We start from the raw sequence: 18,169 nt of genomic DNA, 5'->3' as shown, positions 1-18,169 counted from the left end.
CCCACACTACTAGCATATGAAACAGCCCCTCACTCTGGCCTCCGCCCCAACCCTTGCCCCTCACACCCTTGTCCTGTTGGTGAGATTTCATCAACACCGCAACCCTGCATGAGTTTCCTCTGGCCACTATGCCACACTATCACAAATTGAGTGGTTTAAAACATACAGACACTTATTTTCTTTTAGTTCCGGAGATCAGAAGTCTGAAGTCAGTGTCCCTGGGCTCAAGTGAGGTGTGGGCAGGGCTGTGTTCACTCTGGAAGCTCCAGGAGACAGTCTGTTTCGCAGCCTTTTTCAGCTACCAGAGGCTGCCTGCATTCGTTGGCTCGTGGCCCCCTCCTCCGTCTTCAAAGCCGTCAGTGGAACATCTTCTCTCCCCTGACCTCTGCCTCTGTTCTCGTGCCCCCTCTCTCTGCCCTGCTTGCCTCCCTCTTCTAAGGACCCTGTGATCACATTGAGCACACCCCAGGAAACCTCCTTACTTGAGATCCTTAATCACTTCTGCAAAGTCCTTTTTGCCATGTGCAGTAACATAGTCACACATTTAGGGGATTAGGATGTGGACATCTTTGGGGGGCCGCCACAAATCCCAATAAAGTAGGGACTCACTATCTTCCCCCTGTTAGAGATAAGGAAACTGAGGCTTAGAAAAGTCAAGTAGTTTATCCAAAGTCACAAAAGGTGCAGGGTTTTGAACCTGGGTTTATACGACCCCTAAGAAAAGGATCTAGTCTCAACGATTCCACAAAAAGACGGTAGGAAGCAGTCCAGAGCTGGCCAGCAACAGAAGCTTCTCAAAAGTGAGGACACTAGCCCTGGCCAGTTGGCTCAGTGGTAGAGCGTCAGCCTGGCGTGCAGGAGTCCCGGGTTCAATTCCCAGCCAGGGCACACAGGAGAAGCGCCCATCTGCTTCTCCACCCCTCCCCCTCTCCTTTCTCTCTGTCTCTCTCTTCCCCTCCTGCAGCCAAGGCTCCAATGGAGCAAAGTTGGCCCGGGTAGTGAGGATGGCTCTATGGCCTCTGCCTCAGGCGCTAGAATGGCTCTGGTTGCAACAGAGCAACGCCCCAGATGGGCAGAGCATCGCCCCCTGGTGGGCATGCCGGGTGGATCTCAGTCAGGCTCATGCGGGAGTCTGTCTGACTGCCTCCCCGTTTCCAACTTCAGAAAAATACAAAAAAAAAAAAAAAAAAAAAAAAGTTAGGACACCAAACCAAACTGCATTTGCAGTTGAAGCATAAACTGCAGGACACTTGGCCGAGCTTCTGCTACTCCTCCCCAGAGCGACCTCTATGCGTGCCCTGCGGGAGACGGGAGCTGGTAAGTTAAGTGATGTCACCATATCACGCCAGGCCAGCTTCCCCTATGGTTCCGGATCACCGGGACAAAAATAGAAGCTTCACTGGAGGCTCCAATAATTTAGCCAATTATCTCCATGCCCTAACTCATTTGCCTGTCTGCAACCTCCACCGGCGTCTGCAACCTCCACGGGCGTCTGCCTCCCCTCTGAAAAGTGGGCGTAATTGATGCCTCATCACATAAGCGCATTAACCGCCCCCCTACCCCCTTCCATTCTCCCGGGCGCTGGGTTTAGTTCAGAAACATTTTCCCGTGTTAAGAAGTACCTCGTTTCTACAAAAGTCCGGGGAAGTAAGGCGTCTAGACACAAACCAGACAAGCCCAGCCTTATCTCACCTCAGCCGTTACCTGAAGTCTGAATAGAGCCTCCCAGAGAACAAGGCACCCAGAGACTCTTGGGATCGTCTAGGCTGGGAAGGGGTTGAAATGTTTAGTGTAAAAATAGGATGTGACCTATTTTTTTTTAATCTTGGAAAAAAAGGAATAAAATAAAAAAAAATTGCTTATTAGACCACAGCTTAGAGAAACCTTTCCTAACATGTATTAATATAATAATGTAATAAGGTATATAATATAATAAGTGATATAACATAATAAAGGTGCACTTCTTTCTGATCGTTTTTCTGCAAATAAAATAATGATAATAGCGTTTATTAAGCTTTCTCTGGGTGCAGGGCTCCGTTCGAAGTGCTTTGCCTGCATTATCTCAGGCCTCCCGGCAATTCTATGAGACGGGCACTATGATCATCCCCAGTTAACAGGTGGGAATAGGAGGCGAAGAGAAGGGGAAAGCCACGAAAGAATTGATACAGCCAAGATGGTGGGTAGAAGCACAGGCTTTAGGGGCCGACCACCGGGACTTCTTTCACTTTTTCCCTCTAACTTGATGTATTCTTTGTGTAGGTAATGTTGAGACAAGTTGTGAAATACGCAAGTTTTAAAATTCAGAAGACACAAAGTGCCCTGCTGTGAAAGTCTCCCTTCCTCTCCTGCCCCCAGTCACCAAATTCCTTTCCTCAGAGGCAGCCACACTGAACAGTTTCTTGATTTTTTTCAAAGATGTTTCCGTGCAAGCAAATATGGTTTTGTACACACGTGTGTGTCTGTGTGTGCATTCCTTTTTTACACAAATGGCAGTATACGCTACATCTTGCTTTGTTAACGAAATCTCTCACGGGGTCACTACACGTCAGTCAGGGGTGGGTTCTAGCTTACCTGACGCGCAGCACTGAGAAGACCTGAACCAGTTCCTCTTCCATCCAGTCGCTATGAAAGGCAAATAAGACAATGCAGGTAAAACACTAACTGAGAGCCTTACACGTAGTAAGCGCTCCCGATGTATAAGATACTATTGTTGGAACTGTAATCATATCGCATGCAGAGTTTTCAACTATAATTATATCACTCAATTGAACATCAATTGCAAAAATTAAAAACTCAATCCTTACCTTATGCCTCATGTAAAAATTAACTCTAAATGGGTCACAGACCTACATGTAAAAATAAAGCTATAAGACTAGAAGCAATATAAGAGGAAATCCTTGCGGCATTGGGTTAAGCAAGATTTCTTAGGCAGGACACGAAGAGCACAATTTATTTATTTTTATTTTTTTAGAGAGAGAGAGACAGAGGTGGGGAGGAGAGAGATGAGAAGTATCAACTCATAGTTGCTTCACTTTAGTTGTTTATTGATTGGTTCTCACATGTACCTTGACCAAGGGGCTCAAGCCACGCCAGTGACCCCTTGCTCAAGCCAGTGACCTTGGTCTCAAGCCAGCGACCTCTGGGTTCTAACCAGCAACCTCTGTGTTCTACCTAGCGACCTTGGGATCATGTTAATGATCTTGAGCTCAAGCCGGTGACCCTGTGCTCAAGCTGATGAGCCTGTAGTCAAGCCAATGAGCCCATGCTCTAGCCCAGGGCTCAAACTCAAACTCAACTCAGCATGTGGGCCGCAGAGCAAGATCACAGCCGTTAGGCGGGCCGCACTAGGTCTACAAAAGGCAACTGTTACGCAACACTTTTCTCACTGCAGTTGAAAACAAAAAAAATCAGTACAACAAGCACAATCATACATGCAGTTTACTCAGTGTCACAAAACGACCAGAAACTGTAGTTCGCATCACAACTGCTGTTAACTAAGCTAATATCTAGCTAGGATGCTAGAGAAATGAAAAATACAAGTAGGCCCCTAGGCTTACTTAATTTTATCCAAAATATTTTGAACTTCGTGAATTAGTCTGCGGGCCGCACAAAATTGTTCGGCAGGCCGCATGCAGCCCGCAGGCCGCGAGTTTGAGACCCCTGCTCTAGCCAGTGACCTTGAGGTTTCAAACCAGGGCCCTCAGTGATCCCGACCAATGCACAATCCACTGCACCACCACAATCGGGCAACACAATTTTTTTTAAGGTGATGGTCCCCAATGATTCCACCTCCTGGTAATCACACTCTTGTGTAATCTCCTTCTTTGTCAGTGTGGATGGGACCCATGTCTTGCTTCTAACCAACAGAGCACAACAAAGGTGATAGGATGTCACTTCTGTGATTGCATTACTTGAAATTGTAATTTCCATCTTGCTGGCAGGTTTTCTCTGTTTGCCTTCTTGGCTAATATGCCTCATGCTGAGAAGGCCAATGTGGTCAATAACTGTACACAGCTCCCTAGCCAACACCAGTGAGGACGTGAGGTCCTCAGAAAACAGCCCAGAAAAAACTGAATTGTGCCAACAACATGAGTGAGTTTGGAATCAGATCCTTCCCCAGTCGAGCTTGCAAATGAGACCCTAGCCCCAGCTGACAACTCATTGCAGCCTATGAAAGACAGTGAAGCAGAGGACCCACCAAGCCACACCCATTTTTCTGACCAGCAGAAATGGTGAAATAATAAATATGCATTCTTTTAAGGATACAAGTTTGTGGTGACTTGTTACACAGCAACAGATCATTAATGCAGCTGGCATGTGTCTGGAGAGCAGTTTGCTGCTACATGTGCATATCCTTTGATTCTGCAACACCCGTCTGGGAAGCAGTGAGGTAATTGCTCCAAAAAGTATACAGAGAAATCTACCACAGAGTTCCCAGTCCAAGCAAAGCATCTAACATTTAGCAAGGACTTATGATGTCCCAGGCACTTTATATGATTTACTTCACTTAAGTCTCACAACGATCTTATTCTTATAATATTACAACCATTGTACATACCAGCAAGTGGAGTCCCAAGAGATGAAGTTATTCTCCCAAGATGAATCAGTCAATGCTTATTAAATTCTTAGCTCAGTGTCTGGCACAAGGCGAGTGCTCCGTGAATCTTACAGTGTTAGGACACATTCAGTTTCAAGTTACAGAACCCAGCTCAAAATAGTCTAAGCTAAATAAGGCTCCCAGAATTGGAGAGTTCAAAAGGACTCTGGCTTTAGGCAGGGCAGTATACAGGAGCTGAAAGCATATCTATCAGCAGGACTTACCCATCTATTAGCTTTACTTGCTTCTGCTTTTCAGGTTCCATCCACATGACCAGCTTACTTCCTCTTGACCAAGGAAGCCTGGGAGAACAAGAGCATCTCTCTCCCAAAATCCATAGGCTACTCCCAGAGAAGAATCTGAATGGTCCTGTTTGGATCACATGCCCCTTTCTAGAATTATATGTCACCAGGAGCTTGGGGCTCTAGGATTGACCAGGTTGGATCCCATGACCCTCTTCCAGGGGAATGAGTGTCATGATTGACAGTCCCTCCCACAACCACGAGAGTAGGGCAGAGTGGTTCTTGTGAGGAAGGAGTGCTGCAGACGGAAGCAGCATAGCCTCCCCCGTGTAGCAATTATTACCCCGGCACGGATATTGAGAGGAGAAGACCGCAGTCAGACCCCCACGGTCCAGCTCTGCAGCTCACGGTTTTCCATTACACGTGCCTCACCCTCCACCTCCCGCCTCTAACCTTTTCAAACTTCACAGCAGCTCAGGAGATAAGAACTGAAGGCTGCTGTCAGTAAGCCTGGAAAACAAGTCCTCTGCCCGACAGTGCGCGGCAAAAAGCGACTCACGCAAGAGCCTCAGTGAACAAAACCGGGCAGGATGCGAAGGTCAGAGCCCAGCAGAGCTGACGTGCCCCCGATCCTCACACACAAGGGCTGGAGTGCTACAAACATCGTCAATGATGCAACAAGCCCAGGAAAGGCTCTTGAGAAGGGTGGAGGGGCTGGCAGCTTCTCCACAGCCCCACCCAGATGATTGAAAATAATGATAAAAATGGCACTAATGTCTGTTGAGTACCCACTGCGTGCCAAGCCTTGTTATAAATATTTAACTGCTTTACCCACATTGACTTACTTAATACTTACAAGAACCCTATGAAGAATGTGTATCACCCCATTCTGCAGATAGGGAAACTGAGGCACAGAAACAGGTGAAGTAACTTGCCCAGAGCCAAAGTTCCTAACTTCTCTAATTGCTGTTGCAGAAAGGAACAAGATGCGCTGAGCTCACTTGAAGGAGAGCCATGTCCCCCAGAAAGCCTCGCTTTGAAGGTCAGGAATGTTTTCACAGGTTCTGCCAGTGATGCTCTTCCCTGCCTAGTTTGGTGTATAGTGGGGTCTCCCTGGCTGCCCCTGGACCTTCCATGCTAATACATTATTGTAGATAATGAAGATGCTGATTGAGCCCATCCCCAGTTCTGCACTTACTCAGTCTCCCTATTTTCTGCCCATCAAGATAATTCCAGACATAAATAAATAAATAAATAAATAAATAAATAAATAAATAAATAAATAAATAATACAAGTAAAAAAACAAACTACTGGGGCCATAATGAGCACTCCCTTTTGGAGATCTAGATATTAGAGAAGACCTTGGGGCACTGTCATTGTACACAGTGTCTTCATGCCTCCGCTGTGGCAAGCAGGTGAAAGAGCCCCAGGGTATAGCAGGCCGTAGAGTCCTCAACACCTGTTTATTGAGCATCTACTATGTGCTGGGCCTTGTGCCAGGCCCCCAGGGAGAGAATGCTGAGCAAGGCAGCCACAGCTGTTCTTCAGAGCCTGCATGTGGACCAGTGTCCCAAGCTAGGCTGTATTCCCCGGAGGTGGGTGGGATTAAAGAGTGTTTTCAGACGGAGTCAAGGACTGAATAATAACTGATCACACAGAGAGACAGCCACTTCCTCACCGGCTCCGGCTCTCCTTCAGTCCTTCTGATTGTCCCAAAGAGGAAACCTCAGTGTGGTGCTAGAATAAAGGTTTTCATGCCTAACGCTTGTCAATTTCCCTCTTTAATCAACAGAGACCAAGCTCCAGACTCAGACTTGCGCAGGTGCAGGTGAGAATTGAGTGTCCTTGCCTCCTTTCCATGGTGCTCACTGTCACAGCTACCTCTTCATGCCCAGAGATGGCCATTTTCCATTCCAGTAGAAGCATGCAGAATTCTTGTAAAGATTATTTTTAACAAGGTGAGTCGATTTAAAGAAAAACATCAAGTTACTAGATAGCTAGGTTTTGGCAAAAGAAACATGAATAAATAGTAGTAGGTTTAAAACATATTTTATAAATTTGTTTCAGATCTATGCCATCCAAAATCATAGCCATTAAGTCACATGTGGATTAGTTTTAAATTAATTAAAATTTTAAGAATTTAAAATGTAGTTCTTCAGTGGCACCGGCCACATTTTAAGTGCTCAGTAGTCACATGAAACCAGTGACTACCATATTAGGCAGTGCTGCCTCTGATGTTTAAGACAAGTCTAAGCAAAACATACATAAACCATCTCAGCCACGGGAACGTGCCCACTGCAAGTTCTCAGGATAGTATACAGTCTCCTTTGCATCACTTTGAGTCACTGGATTGGACAAGTTCACATACATAAAGCAATTTGAGAACAATGTCAGCCTACAGAAAGGGCTAAGTAAAGGTTGGCTATTATTATTGTTATTATCTGTCCCTGCCCCCCCACCCCCGGCACGAGAACTCCATGAGAAACAAGGACCAGGTCCCCGAATGTTCCCATTCTGTATCTAGCACTGAGTGTGGCTCTATCATTCCTCACTCACAGTGCTTGTTCTTTGAGTATAGAAATTTTGGTCTGCCCTCAGAAGAAAGATCATTCATTCAAAATGACTTTTCCTGACCACCCAATCCGATGTGGCCTCCATCCCGCTCCCTCCTGTCCCCACGCCTTGCCTTTGGTCACAGCAGGTGTCCACACTCAGTGATGAAAGGTAACCGGTGCACTGTCTGTCCCTCCCACTAGAAAGCAAGCTCCCTGAGGGCCGGGCTGGTTGGATCTTTTGTTCACTGCTTTATTCCCAGCTTACAGAAGCTAACACATAGCACACACGCAATAAACACTTGTTGAATGAACAAACCTCTTAGCATCCAATCTCTATCAAACATGGGAAACAATCACACAACCGTGGAGACACAGAAGACCTCGTGTTTCCGGAAAAATGGACAATAGCATATTCATCTGGAGAAATGTTTATATAAGCAAAATATATACATATTGGCAGGACTGGCCAGTCCACATCTGAGTTCGGATCCCCTAGTCTACAGCAACATATCAGTGATAATCTAGAGAGAGGTGAGGCCACAGATATAAGATATATATCTTCTATATACACAGTGGGTCAGCCATTTTTTTCTTAAGGGACAAGAACGGTAAACATTTAAGGCATTCCTGGCCATACGATCTCTGTCACAACTATTCACGTCTGCCCTTGTAGTATGAAAGCAGCCACCTACAATTGTAACAAGTGGGCCTCGCTGTATGCCAACGACACATCATGTGCAGAAGCAGGTGGCCGGGCTGGATCAGCCTAGAGCCACCATTCTCTGGTCCCAGTTCTATATGATCTCTTCAGGGACTGAAGAGAGGAACGTGTGTTTCAAGGGGTTATTGAGCAACTGTTACATACCAGGTACCAAGCTGGGCCGTTCCCTTTAATCCCTAAAACATAACTGTCAGATGGGCATGATTATCCCCAATTTACAGATGAAGAAACTGAGACTCCGAGACGTTAGGAACTTGCCCACATTCACATAGCTCATTAGCAAGAATCCAGACTTGAAGCCAAGAGTCCGGAGCACAGTCCTTTGTGCCCACAACACACTGCCTTCCTGGGGGTGGCTGCTGGCTCCGGTCATCCTATTCCTGGTCCCTCAGCTCCTGTGTGCCCCTCCCCTGGCATTCCTGCCTCCCCCATCCAGCTCCCTTTATCCCAGAGCATGGGAAACGCCTCTGGCTTGCCTGCTGCTCCTTCCCACCAGCCCACCCTCCCGGAGCCCCCCCCCCACCACCACCACCACCACCAGGTTATCTTGCTCTTTCCTTCTCCACAGAGCTTGTCCTGACTGCAACACCTGTTCCCAGCTGGGAAAAAAAGAAATCGAAAGTTTTGTTTCTTCACAAGCTGCCCTTTTCGCCTGCAGCTACAATTCCCCCACAGTACTGAAATAATATCCAAAGTCATACAAAAAGTCATTATTTATTGATCTGGTACTGTGGGCAGCTGGCTAGGGGCTGGCTAGGGGCTAGAGAGCCACGTCAAAGAAATGACAGAAGTAAGCGCGGCATCCTCCCACCCACCGCAGGAGCGGTTTCTTTAACTCAGCATGGAAAGGAATAGGGGAAGCTCCAGAGGCCGGGGAGCTCCGAGGAAGTGTAAGCACTGGTCAACAGGCAGGTCAGGAGAAAAGGCGTTCTGGGTGCAAAGACCCAGACGGAGAGCATGGTTTTTGCAAAAACCACCAGGAGTGGCAAGGGACTGTATGGGACTGTCAATCAAAGTGCCCCGTCCTTTCTGGAACTTGCATCATGAATAGAGAACTTAAGGAAAGAAACTACTTAGGAGCCTTGGCCAGATAGTTCAGTTGGTTAGAGCATTGTTCCAAAGCGCAGAAGTTGGCGGTTCGATTCCCAGTCAGGGCACATACAGGAACAGATCAATGTTCCTGTCTCTCAATCTCTCTCTCTTACTCTCTGTTTCAAATCAATAAAATAAACATTAAAAGAAAGAAAGGGAAAGGAAGTGCTTGGGCTGTAGGGTTGACTCATGTCTAAAGGAATGTCTTGAAGAAAGTCCCCTTGCTTCTGTCCTCAATGTCCTGAGCCTCTCTGGACCGTGGCCCTTTCAAGGCCTGGCTCTCCCAGCTTCCCCTTTCACTCGCTGTGAGATCCCCTACACACATCATCACTTCTTCTAGCACACATTAGTCACTGCCGGTTTCAGGGGCTTCAATCGAGCCATCCGAATAGACACGGAGCTGGGCGGGGTCAATGCCACAAGAAAGAGTGACTAAGGGATTAGACATTACAGGAGTGAGTCTGGCATCAGGTGACCATTCTGGGTGACCTGTAAGGGCCCTAATCCAATGACGTGTCCTCAGAAGAAGAAGGGAGGACAAAGACACACAGGGAAGATGGCCACGTGAAGACGGAGGTGGGCAGTGGAGTGATACATCCACAAGCCAAGGAACACCCAGGACAGCCGATGCCCACTGGGAGAGGGACCCGGACGGATTCTTCCCCAGAGACTCCAGAGGGGCGTGACCTTGCCAGACCTTGATTTCAGACATCTGGCCTCCAGGACGATGAGAGAATAAATTTCTGCTGTTGGAAGCCACCCCGTGTGGTCATTTCTTACGAGAGCCCCGGGAAATGGATGCCGGACAAAGGCTGGGGCTGGAACTTGTGCTCCAGAGCTCCCCTCGGGGTCAGCTCGGTGCTGGCCTTCCACCCAGGCTTGCTCTCCTGCTGGTCTCCCCACTCTTCCTGTCCTCCGTCACTCCCTTGCCGGTTGCTCCTGAAAGCCCTTCCTCGACTAATCACCTGCCCATGAACCCCCACCCGCGGGTCTGGTCTGGAGAACTGAGCCAGGGCAGGGAAGGGGTGGGGGCGGGACCAACTGCTGACAGTCTGGAGCACGTTTTAGAAACCCCACTTCACTTTTCCGGTCCACTTCTCAGACTCGGAGCCACTTGGGCCAGCCTGCCAGGAGCCAAAGAACTGCAGGCAAGCAACTTCACAACTCTGAGCCTCTGTCTGCTGATCTGCAAAACGGGACCCGTCTTGGTACCTCCCTCTTAGGGTAGCCTGGAGAATCAGGCACCTGCGCTGTGGGCACTGCGGTCTGCGCTGCTGAGTGGGGGTTACGTCCAGTGGTTGGGAGTCCTCGGACAATAGGCTTCGATCCCGCCACCCTACCCCCCACCCCGCCTGGCAGTGCTCTTTAAGCAGACCCTGGAAGATTCGGACCCTCTGTGAATCCTTGACTGCTCTGTATTAACTACATTTGGTTGGCAAAATGTTCCAAAGATAAAAGGAGCTGACGGTGAGCCATATAATCAAAGTACATTTGTGAGATCTGAAGGTTCACGGAGTCATCAGCTAAAAAAGAGAAAAATAAAAAAATCGGAGGGAAGTAAAAAATAGATCACAAAGTCCTGGAACAGAACAGAGGGCTACTGAAAGGAGCCATCTGCATTGTGACTCTCTAACAATAGCCCCCACTCCTGGTCCCAGGGGGTGGGGCTGCCACTGGGGAGACACTGCAGGGGACAAGGCGTTGGCTAATCCTGTCCCAGAATAACCAGAAGGAAGCCACTCAGAGAGAGAGGTCACCCAAAGCCTCACAGGCAGGGTCAATCCCAGGGTCAGCACTGGGACACATGCACCACTCCGTGGGGGGCACTGATCATGGGAGAAGCAGAGAATATGTAGGAGCAGAGGGTTGTGTAGGGGAAGTCTCTGCACTTTCCATTCAATCTTGCTGTGAACCTAAAATGACTAATAAATAAACGTTATTTATTTATTTATTTATTTTTTTACAGGGACAGAGAGAGAGAGTCAGAGAGAGGGACAGACAGGGACAGACCGACAGGAACAGAGAGAGATGAGAAGCATCAATCATCAGTTTTTCATTGTGACACCTTAGTTGTTCATTGACTGCTTTCCCATATGTGCCCTGACCGTGGGCCCTCAGCAGACAGAGCAACCCCTTGCTTGAGCCAGCGACCTTGAGTCCAAGCTGGTGAGCTATGATCAAACCAGATGAGCCCGCGCTCAAGCTGGCGACCTCGGGGTCTCGAACCTGGGTCCTTCCGCATCCCAGTCCGACGCTCCATCCACTGCGCCACCGCCTGGTCAGGCTAAACTTTATTTTTTTAATGTTTTAAAAAATGAAGGAGATGCAAGGAAAGGGAAGGGGAGAAAGGGAAAGACATTGAGCTCATGACTTAACCTCTCAGACCTCACCTATAAAATGGAAACACAATACTCCACTCATAGGATTCTTTTATTATTCTTTTTAGTGAGAGGAGGGGAGGCAGACAGACAGACTCCCGCATGTGCCCCAACCAGGATCCACCTAGAAAGCCCACTAGAGGGCAATGCTCTGCCCATCTGGGACCCTTGCTCCATTGCTCTATACCCAAGGCCAACTTGCTCAAATCAATTGAGCCATGGCTGTGGGAGAGGAAGAGAGAGAAAGAGAAGGGGCAGAGGGAGAGGGAGAGGTGGAGAAGTAGATTGTCACTTCTTCTGCATGCCCTAACCTGGAATCGAACCTGGGACATCCACACTCTGGGCTGACACTCTACCACTGAGCAAACTGGCCAGGGCCATGGGATTGTTGTAAGCACTAACAGTGTTAAAGTGTGCAAGATGCCTGGCACATCTTCCATTCCTCTGGGAATTAATAACCAGAATGTGGCTTCATAATCCAGAGTCACTGCCCCTTACTCAGCTAGAAAAGATCAATCCATACCAAGTGTGAAGGAAACAGGTGTGTTTTAAATAAAATAAAACAGAAATCAGATGAGACACATGAAAGAAACAAAGGAACGTTGGCAGTGACAATTGAAAAGTGGCTAATCCTCTCCTGGAGAGAAGGTGCATTGGCCACCCCCTCCCGCCTCATCATACACTTGCTGCTGCGGGTGTTGCAGATAATGTACCCCACTATCTAGACCCCCAGCGGCTGCAGGGAAGGCCTCCAGTAAATGCTGGGATACCGTGATAGGACACCATGGTAAGAGACGGCCACAAACAAAGGAGGGAGGGAGGGAGCCCCACCCAGAAAACAGTTGTTGCTCAAAGTCCTCCACCAGCATTCTGGATCCTGGGGTAAGCTGCTAAGAAGAAAAACAGAGCAGGCTTGCGACAATCAAAAACATTCATTATTCTCCCGAAGTCAGACACAGGAAAGAACAGAGTGACTTCTTAAGCTCATCTCAAAAGAGAACATTTTGACCCAAGTCTAAGTGGATCACTAAAACCTCTTCTCTCCACCACACAGAGGTGGGTAGGATGTCAATGGGCAGCCTCTTCAAAGTTACGTCCTCCCAAAAGTCATCCAGGGCCACAGCGCCTCTGGCAGGTTCCGAAGGTCTCAGGCTCTTGTTTATTCTGCAAATGGTCCCTGAGCTCTGTCATGCACAGGTGCTCACACTGTGACCTGATCCAACAGGCAAGGCCCTGCTCTCACGTGGTACACATTCTAGCACAGGAGACAGACAATAAACAAGTCAAAAATAAAAAATAGGTTATTCTAGAGAACAAGTATCCTCCAAAGAACTTCTTGTCCACCTGGAGAACAACAATGCAGAAAATAAAGCAGGGGTGTGATAGAAAGGTCCTTGGGCAGATGGTAAGGTGCGAATTCTTGCTATGAACTGTCGGATGAGAAGGGCTGGCTATGAACACAGACCATGGGGGGCACTGGCATTCTGAGAGCCAGGCGGACAGCAAAGCCTAGAGAAACAAACCAACTGAGACATCCATTGGTGTCAGACTGAGTACCACCTACCGGGTGGCTTAAAACCATGGGATGTATTCTGTCACAGTTCTGGAGTCTAGGCATCTGAAACCAAGGCGTCAGCGGGGCGGGTTCCTGCAGGAGGCTCCCGGGGAGGACCCGTTCCATGCCTGTCGCCTGCCTCTGGCGTTCCCAGAAATCGCTGTTGTTCCCTGGCTTTTAGGCACATCACTCTGATTTCTGTTTCATCTTCATACTGCTGCCTTCTCTCTGCGTCCCCTCCTCTTTGCACAAGGATGCTTGTCATTGGATTTAGGGCCCACCCTAAATCTAGGATGATTTTTGTCTCAAGATCCTTAACCAATGACATCTACAAAGACCATGTTTCCAAATAAGGGCACATTCAGAGATTCCAGGTGGACAAGAAGTTCTTTGGAGGATACTTTGCAGACCACTACAGAGCCTAAACTCAGCAGACCATCTGCAGCCCTATGGAGGATATGAAGACGGGCTGGGTAATCCTAGAACAGTGCACAAGAACAACAGTAGCAGGCACTATGGAGCCTCACCATACCCCCTCCTCCTACCACTTCCATGTGTACGGACCTAACTTCTCACTGGCAGCATCAGAAATCTTTCCCTGGAGTCTCTCTGCTAACATACACAGCCAACCAGAAAAGCGAAGTAATTAGCAGCCCGAACCAATGAGTGTGGGATTTGGTGTATAAACACTCCAGCGCCCTCGCCCCTTGGGTGACACGTTTTACACTGGTTCCAAGATTTTCCCAAGATTAAAATTCAGGCAACTGGAACTTTTAGACTCAGCTGGAGGGAATGTCAAAGTGTGCAGCTGCTTTGGAAAACAGTCTGGTGGTTCCTCAAAAGGTGCAACGGAGTTACCATAGCACCCAGCGATTCCACTCCTAGGTATGTAGCCAAGAGAAACAAAGACTTATTTCTACTCCGAATGTTCCATGAATGTTCACAGCGCTATTATTCATAGTAGCCAAAAAGTAGAAATAATCCCAATGTCCATCCACTAATGAATGGATAAATAAAGGAGGTCTATCCAACACGATGGAATATTATTTGGCTATTAATGAGTGAACTACTGATACATGCTACAGTATGAATGAAGCTTGGAGACAGCTTAAGCTGTGTGAAAGCAGCCAGACACAAAATAGTACATATTGTAGGATTCCATTTATATGGAGCATCAAAGAGGCAAATCCACAGAGACAGAAAGTAGACTCGTGGTTGCCAGGGAACAGGGCAATGGGGAGTGAATGCTAATGGGTGCAGGGTTTCTTTTTGGGGTGATGAACATATTCTGGAATTAGACAGTGGTGATGCCTGTACAACCTGTGAATTTACTAATTATAAACAACAGAAATGTCTTTCCCAGAGTTCCGAAGGCTAGACGTCTGAGATCAGGTGCCGCCCTGGTCAAGGGAGGTCCTGTGTGAATATCCTGTCGCACAACAGTACCTTTCTCCCAATGGTTTTAACATCCATGAACATCAATGGAACCAAGCCTCATGTTCCATTATTGGAACGGTAGTGACGTGGGAGTTATTTATATCTTATTGCTCAAAGTCATCTCCAAAGTATAATTTTTCACACACGTCTGCCTTCTGAAAGTATATGTTATCACGTGGTGCAGAGTCACTGCTGCAGATACTGGCGTGTGGGGAGCTTGTCAAAAAGTGATGTAAATTTTCAGAAAAGTTTTGAAGAACTGCATTTCAAAAGTTTCAACCTCCGGCATAAACGGGTTAAAGACTTTTGTTTGGATCACTTCCTCTTATGGTGACTTAAGAGTGTTTTTCTATTTCTATCCATCCTTCTACAGTTATTCATTGCAGCTTTCCATCCACCCCTTTCCTTTAAAATTTTTTTCTAACAGTTTTGAAATGTATTTTTTTAATTTTATTTAGAAAATTTAATTTAAAGGGGTGACATTGATCAATAAGAGCACATAGGTTTCAGGCAAACATTTCTGAACTGTTGATTATGTTATATGCCCATCACCCGAAGTCAAATCATTTTCCGTCACCTTATATTTGTCCCTCTTTGCTCTCTTCCCCCCACTCCCTCCCTAAAATTTTTATTTTAGTACTATTATGAACTCATGGATTTTTTTATTGAAGTAAGTCACATAAGATTCATCATTTTAAATTGTACCATTCAGTGACATTTCGTATTTTCACAATGTTTTACAACCACCACCTCTATCTAGTTCCCAGACATTTTCACCACCCAAACGGAGACTTCGTACGCATTGAGCAATCGCTCCCTACTCCCCCCGTCGCCCCCCCCCCAGCCGCTGGTGACCACATGTCTGATTATCATCTCCATGGAGTTACCTTTTCTAGAGATTTCATGAGTGGAATCATGCAGTATGTGGCCTTTGGGGTCCGGCTTCTTTCACAGAGCCTCATGTCTTCAAGGTTCAACCACAAAGCAACGAATCAAATCCTGTTCCATTTCGCGGCTGGCGAATATTCCACTACATGGATTACCACATCTATTTATTCATTTTTCAGTTGATGGTCATTTGTGTTGTTTCCACTTTTCTGCAATTATTATGTTCTTTTTTATTATTATTATTATTATTATTCATTTTAGAGAGGAGAGGGAGAGACAGAGAGAGAGAAGGGGGGGGAGGAGCTGGAAGCATCAACTCCCATATGTGCCTTGACCAGGCAAGCCCAGGGTTTTGAACCAGCGACCTCAGCATTTCCAGGTCGACTCTTTATCCACTGCGCCACCACAGGTCAGGCCTATTATATTCTTATAAACATTTGTGTCATGTTCTTATAAACATTTTTGTCTGAATGTTTGTGTCAACTCGAAAGGGCCTCACCAGAACCCGACCTTACAGGCACCCTATCTCGGACCTGCAGCCTCCAGAACTATGAGAAATAAATTTCTATTTTTTCTATACCACACAGTCTATGATATTTCATTAGAGCAGTCCAATGAGATAAAGGCCCATTTGTTTAGATAATTTTTATCTAAATAAATTTTTACCTATTTACATAGGTAATTTTTATTATTGTTCTTGCCACCATTCATTTCAATGCTCATATTGTCCCACATTTGACTAGTGAAAGTCCCTTTGCACTTTAATTTTTTAAATAAATTTCTAAATAAACAAATATGTGATGTGTCTCTTTAAAATTACAACAAAGTCTTCTTGGACCAACCCCCGTTCTAGTCTCCTCCCAAGAAGAAACCATTTCAGTTTGAAGGCATCCTCCCAGACTTTTCTCTGTGCATTTACATAGCATGCATGTCCTGAGAAAATGTAGTACTTCGAGGGTTTTTTCTTTTATGTAACTGATAATATACAGTATTATGACACTGTCACTTGTTTTTCATATATTTTTTCCTTTTTTGAGGAACCTTTTTACTGATTTCAGAGGGAGAGGAAGGGGTAGAGAGAAGCATCAACTCATTCCAGTTAGTTGTTCCATTTCAGGGGTCCCCAAACTTTTTACACAGGGGTCCAGTTCACTGTCCCTCAGACCGTTGGAGGGCCGCCACATACAGTGCTCCTCTCACTGACCACCAATGAAAGAGGTGCCCCTTCCGGAAGGAAGTGTGGCGGAGGCCGGGCCTCAGGGGGCCGCATGCGGCCCACAGGCCGTAGTTTGAGGACACCTGTATTGTGCATTCACTGGTTTCTTTTCATGTGTGCCCTAACCGAGGATGGAACCTGTGGTCTTGGTATGCCAGGACAACGTTCTACCCACTGATCCACCCAGCCAGGGCCTAACTTGCTTTTTTTTATTGAAAAATATGACTTGGTAAAATTAATGAAATTGGTGGGTTCTTTAAAATATACCAGATACTGTCAGATCACCTCAAGAAGTTGAGGAGAGTCGTACCTAAAACTTTCCACATGTTATATCTCACTCATTTGCATAACACTTCAAGATAGGTGTTATTATCAGTACTTGAAAAATTAGAAAATTAAATTTCAGAGAAGTAAAGTAACTTGCCCGAGTACCTACCACATGAAAAGCTCTCCACAATTATGCACTGAATGAGTGAATATGATTAATCAGTGGCCAAGCTGGGAATTTGAACCACCTGAGGGTCAGTTTGGTGCCTGTCTACACAGAACCAGGAACCAGAGACGCAATCCCTGTGTGTATGTAGCAACTGCTGTTAGAAGCGGTGTGACACAGGGGACAGATAGTAATCCAGGAAGCGCTCTCTCTCCAGGGCAAAATCTTCTAAGGCTGATTGAAAAAACACATCCAGCGTTTGGTAAACACACATTTGGTAAAGGCCTGTTTTTAATACGCAAGGTAATAATAATCTCCTGAGAGGAATTTCCTGCGACCTAGCTTCTATCACACATTTGGCAGTTTGTCCATCTTCCCTTTGTTGCGTTCATGATGTCATTACATTAGCTCAGGTGGCCGTGATAACTCCAGTGTACGTGAGTTAGCACCAGAAGCTTTGCATCTCCAAACCCGGAAGAGACCTGCTTGTAGTACTGAAGGGCCTTTCTCTCTAAGGCTCCATCCAACAGAGTCACTGGGACGCTTTGGAGACAATAGTCTGCCTCCCAGCTCTGCCACTAAGAAGCTGGGTGACTTTGAGTCAGGCAGAGGGGCCAGAATAGTGGCCTGTAAATACCTAAGTCAGATGCAGGAATGTAGAGAGCCACCTTCCTCCATGCCCCCAACAGGTACTGCTCCTGGGCACAGGTGGACCAGAACTATAACAGGTCCCCACAATGGCCAGCTGGCTCTCGTGTACAGCCCTGGGGAGTTCAGGAAACACAACCTGTTTGCTTTTAAAAAAAATCTGTGTTGCTTGGTCACCTTATCAAATAACCCCCACCGTCGCCACGGCCATGTTTATCAACAGTAATCACGAAATTGATGTTGACTCTCTCTTGTCTTGAAAAGAAAAATCCATTAAAAAATAATTAAGACAACGGGAGCCAGCTGAGGCCTTGTGTGTGTGCACGCTCACACGCACACAGACATTTTCCATTTGTGGCCCTATGCGCTTGGAGATCCACTTGAAGTGAAACATTTGTGTCAGAAG

This window comes from Saccopteryx leptura, chromosome 4 (genome assembly GCF_036850995.1).
Source record: "Saccopteryx leptura isolate mSacLep1 chromosome 4, mSacLep1_pri_phased_curated, whole genome shotgun sequence".
Lineage (NCBI taxonomy): Eukaryota > Metazoa > Chordata > Mammalia > Chiroptera > Emballonuridae > Saccopteryx > Saccopteryx leptura.
This window is presented reverse-complemented; position numbering follows the sequence as displayed.